The sequence below is a fragment of the Anomalospiza imberbis genome, chromosome 11 (genome assembly GCF_031753505.1).
Source record: "Anomalospiza imberbis isolate Cuckoo-Finch-1a 21T00152 chromosome 11, ASM3175350v1, whole genome shotgun sequence".
Lineage (NCBI taxonomy): Eukaryota > Metazoa > Chordata > Aves > Passeriformes > Viduidae > Anomalospiza > Anomalospiza imberbis.
Window position 1 is genome coordinate 2932291 of NC_089691.1, and position 7705 is coordinate 2939995.

The 7705-nt window shown below is 57.2% G+C and overlaps 1 long non-coding RNA gene across 1 annotated transcript in view; it reads right to left on the reverse strand.

Annotated features, from left to right (window-relative positions):
* The window catches only part of LOC137480447 (uncharacterized), a 58717-nt gene extending 51316 nt beyond the window's left edge, over window positions 1–7401 (reverse strand). Inside the window, exons 1-2 of the long non-coding RNA XR_011002921.1 lie at window positions 7155–7401; window positions 6970–7068 (exon numbers count right to left, since the gene is read on the reverse strand). This is a non-coding gene — a long non-coding RNA (uncharacterized lncRNA). The remainder of the gene's footprint in view (window positions 1–6969; window positions 7069–7154) is intronic.
* Between the last annotated feature and the right edge of the window lie 304 nt (window positions 7402–7705).

Here is a 7705-nt window from a genome sequence, read left to right on the forward strand (position 1 = left end):
ATGCTTATCGGGCTTAAGTGCCCGAGAGCATCCGGACATCCATAATTCTTTGCTTTTTATTGTCTTGTAATTGTCCTAACTCTAAATTTTCATTACTCTAATTGTATTACTATTTTTATAACTATTTTATTATTATTAAACTTTTAAAATTTTAAAACCAAGTGATTGGCGTTTATAACAAAGTGAGATGGTTTTACTCTAAGGCCAATGAAATTAGTCCGCACGATGTTCTCTATAAATACAGCGGTGCATTTAAAATAAATCGGAGTTCATTCTCTTTGCCTTTGATTTGGAGTCATTTTCGTTCCCGTCCTGCTCTACGGCGACACCTCCTCTGCAGGCTCAGTATTCTGGGAGTTCCACAAGCCTCAGCTGCCAATGTACTTTGCTCTGGATAGTTCTTGTTGTGCAGTACACAGGGAGAATATTTTGTGCTAGATTCCCCTCAGGGCTTTGAGGTAAATCTCAGGAATTCTGGTGATTTTAATGTCCAGATGAACTTTTGATGGGTAGTAAGGAAAAGGGAAGAAGTGTTAGCGTCAGGATCCACACACAATCAGAATTGATTGTATATGAAGGTGTTTTATTGAAGCGCGTGGAAGCCCCGGGGTGAGACCCCAGATCTGGGCTTCAACGATACACCCGAATCGGTAGCTTATAACCCCTTCTACTCTCCCCCACCCCACATTAATTATTAAACTTATATTGTTCCATTCTAGTTCCCATTCCCACACAGGTGCAGTTTCGCTTGACCTACTGAAGACTATGCTTGATTTGCTGAAGACCATGCTTGATCTGGTTAGGACAATCACTGTAACGGGGCTATCATTCACTCCCACGGCCTGGCTGTCCTGCAGGTCCAGGCCTGTTCCTTCTACCTGCCTGTCTGGCCACCACCAACCCCCGATACAGTTTAGAAATCATTCCTATGATTTCAATTCTAAGCTACTAAATTGAACCCTTACTCCGTCAGAAGTACCATGGAAAATTAATCGCTCAAAATGTGAGTGGCCCAACCACACTAAAAACAAAGTCTAAACTGATGAATTCTTTTATTTTTTTTTCCCCTGACAGGTGGGGTAAAAATGCAGTGCTACTAAAGTCTTTCACAGATGCAGCCAGCAACCAGCTGTATGAAAATCAAAGTGGTAAAGGATGAGACAGGGCAGGGAAGAATCTTCAGCCCTTTCCGTTGAAGGTAGTACAGGATGCAAACCGACTCTGGCTGTTGTCCATAGGTAACGGGTGTCATTTGTAAAGGAGAGCAGGTGCCCAAAGCTGTTGGTGGCCCATACGCTGCCGAGCCTGGCCCAGTCCCAATCCTAGCCGGACCAGGGCGGCGGGCTCGGGAGGGGAGGAGGTGGGGGGATCTCAAGAGGCTTCCGCTTCACGGCCGGGCTGGGGGGCCGTGGGGGAGGCACGGCGTGCTGGTGCTCTGCTTTCTTGGGCAACTGTTGCTGCGGAGGCCACAGCTGAGAGCTGCCAAAGCCGCCGGTCTCTGAGCTCCCTGGGGGCGAGGGAGAGTCACGCCTTCTCGGCCGGGGTGCGGGAGCTGCATCAGCGCGACTGTGGAGAGTGGAGCACGTGAGGCTCCCGGCTGCCAGTGGCACACTGGGACCCTCCTGCACAGCAGGGCCCAGAGCTGGCAAGGCTCCCCAGCACGGCTGGAGCTGCTGGCACAGCTTGGCCCAGCTGGACAGCTGCCCCTCAAGGCCCCAGCGAGCAGGGGACGGCTCTGGGCAGGCTCCCTGGCCAGGAGCGGGCCCCAGAGCGCGTCTGCCTTTCGAGGGCGATCTCAAACCCGCTCTTTCTCCTCCCCACCTTGCCTTGATTTTGTCCTGTGCCCCTGGGGCTGCTCTTGGCCAGGCAGCCTCAGTGGGAGCCAGCACTGGCTGCAGCCCCAGCGGGCCCCCCAGGACAAGGCCCAGCAATGAAGAGGCCAATGAAAGCACTGGGCAGCAGCAGAACCCTCAGCAGAGCTCTTTGGACAACCACGGACCGGCCACAACTCCACTGCAGCCTCACTGGGAACATTCCCTGTCTACATTAGGCTTCCAAAAGAAGCTGTTTGAGGGAATGATGAACAAAACACTCACCGTTTTCTCTTCCAATACTTCCAAATTCCGGCACAGCATAAAATGAAGACAAGCTCCAAAAGAAGCATGCCTGCCATGATCCCTAGCCAGCAGCCGCTTCCCTGACAGAAACCCGTTCCAATGCCCTTCTGGGAATCTGGAACAGGTGTTGTGGGGCCGGCAGCATCTGTGGGAGCAATGGGAAGCGTGAGCCCGTGCTGTGCTGCACTGCTGAGCTGGCAGCACGGTGGATACGGCCAGGACGTTCCCTACTTCCCCCAGAGCTGGGGCCTGCAGGTACCTTGCCGCCCCTCGGCACAGGCTGTGCCACCCAGCAAAGCCCGGCCGGCCAGGAGGAGAGCCCGGGGCCAGCGCAGCTGCTTGGGCAGTCGCTGCTTCGAGGGACAGGGGCCAAACCCATCCCTGAGCAGCCCCTGCCAGCCCTGGCCCTCCCTGCCCCGTGACAGCTCCCCCAGCCCCAGGGGACAGAGTCAGGCCCTGTCAGGAGCCAGTGCAGCCCCTGCCCAGTCAGGAGCCAGGGCTGGCTCTGGCCCTGGGCTGGCAGCAGGGCTCCCGCTCGGGGCTGCTCCTGTGCCTTGGGCCTCTGGGCACTCAGGGCCAGCTGCGGGAGCAGCTGCAGCGGGAGGGGCGTTGGTGCTCGAGTCCCGATTCCCCGGGGCTGGGAACGAGCTCCAGAGGCCTCGAAGCCGAGCCGCCTCCAGCTTTGGCTGCTGCCGGGCCGTGCAAGGGCAGGGCCTGGGGGAAGAGCTGCTGCCACACAGCCCCGCAGACGGCTGAGCCCGGCTGAGCCTGACACAGCAATTACCTCCTGTGACTGTTTCTGTGCCTGGCATCGCCTTCCTTCCTGCAGCAGGGGCTGCCAATGGGCCACTGCTTCTTTGGGGAAACACCTCCTTCTGTCCTGCCTTTTGGTCTGTCACTAGGGAAACGAAAAAGAACAATTGGATCAGGTGGAACAATCACCCATTTGTCTGCTGATATCTTTAGGGCGTCATGCTTAGCAAAAATGGGAATAAGATTCATAAAACATCTGGGTTTTTAGGGCTGGGCCAGGGCCCCCCCTCCTCCAAACAACTGCCAGTCCCGAGCCGAAGTCGGATGAGATTGCCCAGGGTGAGGGCGCACACGTGCATGGTTCTCTCCTGGCACCTGCAGCCATGGCCTCCTGGCCGAGCTTTGGGCTCTGAGCTGGCGGCTCTCCCAGGGGAAAGGCCTTGACCTACCCTCACCATCTCCCAAAGGCGCAATCCTGAACGTGGGTTGGGAAGCCAGATCACTTTTAGCAACAGGTTCAGCTGCAAAGAAAGGCAGGACAGAACAGCTCCTGTGACTCTGCTGAAGATTCTCCTTCAGGCCAGAGTGGCAGTGAGTGCCCCTGGGTGATTGGTGCCCTCCAAGGCACTCCCTCAGCTCTGCCTTCCACTCAGGAGCAGGGGCAGGGGGACCACGTGCCTGCGGTGGCCCCACACTGGGATGGAAGGAGCCCCTTGCGGGGCAGTTGGGGGAGAAAGGACTCCCTGGAGCTGCCAGCAGCTCTAAACCCAGCCCCAGCCTGGGCCAGGGCTTGGCAGCAGCAGCAGGAGCAGCTCAGGCTCCCTGGGGCCGGCAAAGGAGCTGCGAAAGGCACAGCCCCGGGGCACAGCCCTGGGCCCGGCCCCTTCCCTCTCTGCTCTTCTCCATGGCTGCACAGAGCACCCGGAAGGACACACTGGCATGGCACATGGGTGGAAGATGGAGAGCTAAATGCTCCTTCCTCCCACTGACAGAGATCCTGTGGGATCCCTCAGGGCTCCAGAATGGAGCAGGGGAGCATTTCCAGAGCTGTTCAACCTTCAGGGGAACTTAAGGGAAATGCCACATGAGTGAGCTCTCGCCACATTGACACTGATTATTCTGTCAGGAAAGGTACATTGAGAACTTGCCTCCAGCCTCTGGTAAAGCCTTCAAAAAACCATTCACCAGCATTTCCAACTCGTAATCCCAATCACCATTCACCAGCATTTCCAACTCGTAATCCCATTCACCATTCACCAGCATTTCCAACTCGTAATCCCAATCACCATTCACCAGCATTCCCAACTCGTAATCCCAGTCTAGAAGGGAGCACAGATCAGACCCATTTCCATGGTGTGCTGGGATCCCCTTCTGCCTTAGGGAACTGGGCACTGCAAGGGGGTCAGGTAAGGCTGTGGGAGCCTGTGGCTCCTGGTCACTCTCTATACTCTTTGCAGGCCCTGTACAACATCCCTGGAGGGGCAGCTGGAGCAGCCCAGGGCCCTGGGGCTCTCTCACTCCCACACAGGAAACCCTCACTAAATGCTTGGGGAAACTGCAGCAGGCAGTGCCACAACTATCCCACCCAACCTTTGTCCCTCCCTCCTGCTCACCCAGCTGACCGCGGAAAACCTCTCCCAGCCCAAGGACACATAGCCAGGCCCTCTCAGGACACACTGGAGCCTTGCTCTCCCCCTCTGCCCTTTCCCACCATGGGCACCCCGTGCAGTCTCTCCCAGGTTTAGGGACGTCTCTCCCACGGAGGGACCCCAGCAGGACTGCTCAGTACCCGAGTGCCCTGAGCATAACAATTCCTCTGGGCTGTGCCGGTCTTGTCTGGGCTGTGCCCGCACTGCCAAGCAGCAGAGAGGGCAGCTCAAGCCTCAGCAGGGCTCAGCAGGCCCAGAGGCACAGCAATTACCTCCTGTGACTGTGCCCATGCCTGGAATTGCCTCCCTTCCTTCAGGAAATGCTGCCTTCCATAACGCCTCTCTGTCCATCCCTTGAGAAAGGAAGGGGCACAGCTGGATCAGATGGAATCATTACACATCGGGAAGGTGGAAACTTCAGGAGGCAATACTTGTCAAAGACATGGATAAGGATCAGGAAAGTCCTGATTGCCCCAAGCCCTTGGGGCTGGCTATAGCCCTTCCTTCTCCAAGCAGCCACCCCACAGGATGTGCCTGGGACCAGGAAATTGCAGGGGAGCTCAGGGTGTGCATGGCCCATGCTGCAGGTTGGGCTCCCTGTCAGCTGGTGCCAAATGCCTTCCTGCAGAGGCTGGGGAGAAGCTGCAGCCAGGCCAGGCTGGCAAACAGCCCTGCAGGCCGTGAAAGCAGCAGCAGGGCAGCCAGGCCGCCATGGATCCCTTCCCGCTGTGCCGGGCACGGCATTCCCAGATGTGCCGGGAAAGACCCCAGGCTGCTGAGTCCCAGGAGAAGGCTGGGGGAAATGCTCTCACCATGCTCTTTTTACAGCTCCATCACAGCTTGCTTCAGGATGTTGTTTGGCTCACGGAATTTCTTCTTTCCTCTGCCTTTGTTGTTCCCTCTCAGAGGACCTTAACAGAACGTAGTTCCATTTCCCAGGAATGGATCCCACAAAACCAGAGCTCCGCCTGTGGGGTCACCAGGGACACACTACTCACCCTCACGATGGGAGCCGGGCTTGTGTGTAGGAATCAGCAAAGGAACAGGAAAAATCCTCCCTGCAGACACATCTGTAACACAACAGCCACAGAAGCTTCTGTCACCTGGGTCCTGCCAGGTTGTCATCAATTATTCCTTGGGGAGACACTGGGAACATACCGGCAGGAGGCTCCAAGGGCTTCAGAATTTCATTCAGCCAAGCTAATGGAGAAGCCTTCCCATCAACCTCATCTAGAACGGAGCACAGATGAGAACATATTTCAGGGTCTGCTGGGATCCCCTTCTGCCTCTGAGAAATGGGCACTGCAAGGCAGTCGGGTAAGGCCGTGGGAGCCAGATGTCAATGGACATGGCTAAAGGTGCCCAGGGGCCTGGGGAGCTCAGGCCTGGCTCCTGGTCACTCTCCACACTCTTTCCCTGCCCTGGCAACATCCCTGGAGGAGCGGCTGGAGCAGCCCAGGGCCCTGAGGGCTCTCTCTCCCCCACAGCTGGAACCCTTGCTAAAGCACTGGGGAAAACTGCAGCAGGCAGTGCCAGAACAATCCCTCTGGCCCTCCCTCCCTCCTGCCCTTTCTCACTCCCTTCCTACCTTCTATCTCTCCATCCCTCTTTCCCCTGGGACAAATCCCCCAGCCCAAGGACACATAGCCAGGCCCTCTCAGGACACACTGGAGCCTTGCTCTCCCCCTCTGCCCGTTCCCCACCATGGGCACCCCGTGCAGTCTCTCCCAGGTTTAGGGACGTGTCTTCCATGGAGGGACCCCAGCAGGACTGCTCAGTACCCGAGTGCCCTGAGCATAACAATTCCTCTGGGCTGTGCCGGTCTTGTCTGGGCTGTGCCCGCACTGCCAAGCAGCAGAGAGGGCAGCTCAAGCCTCAGCAGGGCTCAGCAGGCCCAGAGGCACAGCAATTACCTCCTGTGACTGTGCCTGGCATCGCCTCCCTTCCTGCAGCAGAGGCTGCCAATGAGCCACTGCTTCCTCTGGGAATCTCAGCCTTCAGCACAGCCTCTCCTTCCATCTCTGGGGAAAGGAAAAGGGACAGCTGGATCAGGTGGGGCAGTTCCCCACTGGGAAGGTGGCATCTTCAGGAGGCAATGCTTGTCTCTGTCATGCATGAGATTCAGGATAAAGACCAGGTTATTGGGGCTGCTCCAGGGCCCGCCCTCCTCCAAAGAGCTGCCCCTCCAGATGTGTTCAGAGAGCGGGAAATTGCAGGGGATCTCAGGTTGGGCTCCCTGGCAGCTGGTGCCAAATGCCTTCCTGCAGCGGCTGGGGAGAAGCTGCAGCCAGGCCAGGCTGGCAAACAGCCCTGCAGGCCGTGAAAGCAGCAGCAGGGCAGCCAGGCCGCCATGGATCCCTTCCCGCTGTGCCGGGCACGGCGTGTCCAGATGTGCAGGGAAAGGCCCCGGCTGCTGAGTCCCAGGGGAAGGCTGAAGGAAATGCACCCACCACGGCGTCTCTCCAGGTCACTCAGCATCTGGTCTAGATGTTTGGCTGCCTCCAGGGATTTACTATCTCCTGTGGGTTTGTTCCTCTCTCTCGGAGGACCTTAGGAGAAGTGTTTGCATTTCAGAAGAATGGATCTCACAAAACCAGGGCTCAGCCTGTGGGATCAGCAGGGACACACGACTCACCCCTGCGATGGGAGCCAGGCTTCTGTGCAGCAACCAGGAAAGGAGCCTGGAAAGTCTTCCCTGCAGACACACCTGTAACTCAACAGGCACAGAAGCTTCTGTCACCGGCTTCCTGCCAGGTTGTCAATGATTATTCTTTTAGGAACATTGACAACATACCTGCAGGAGGCTTAAGAGGCTGGAAATCTTCCTGCAGCCAAGCTGCTGGAGAAGCCTTCCTAGCATGCTCATCTAGAAGGGAGCACAGAACAGAACCATTTCCTGGTGTGCTGGGATCCCCCTCTGCCTTTGGGAACTGGGACTGCAAGGTGGTCAGGCAAGGCCGTGGCAGCCAGATGTGAAAGGACACGGCCAAAGCTGCACAGGGGCCTGGGGAGCTCTGGGCTGGCTCCTGGCCACTCTCCACACTTTTGGTAGGCCCTGAGCAACATCCCTGGGAGGGCGGCTGGAGCAGCCCAGGGTTCCTGAGGGCTCTGTCCCTCCCACTGAGGAAACCCTCCCTAAAGCCCAGGGGCAAAGCATCCCCCAGTGCTTCCCGGGGAGCAGGGAGC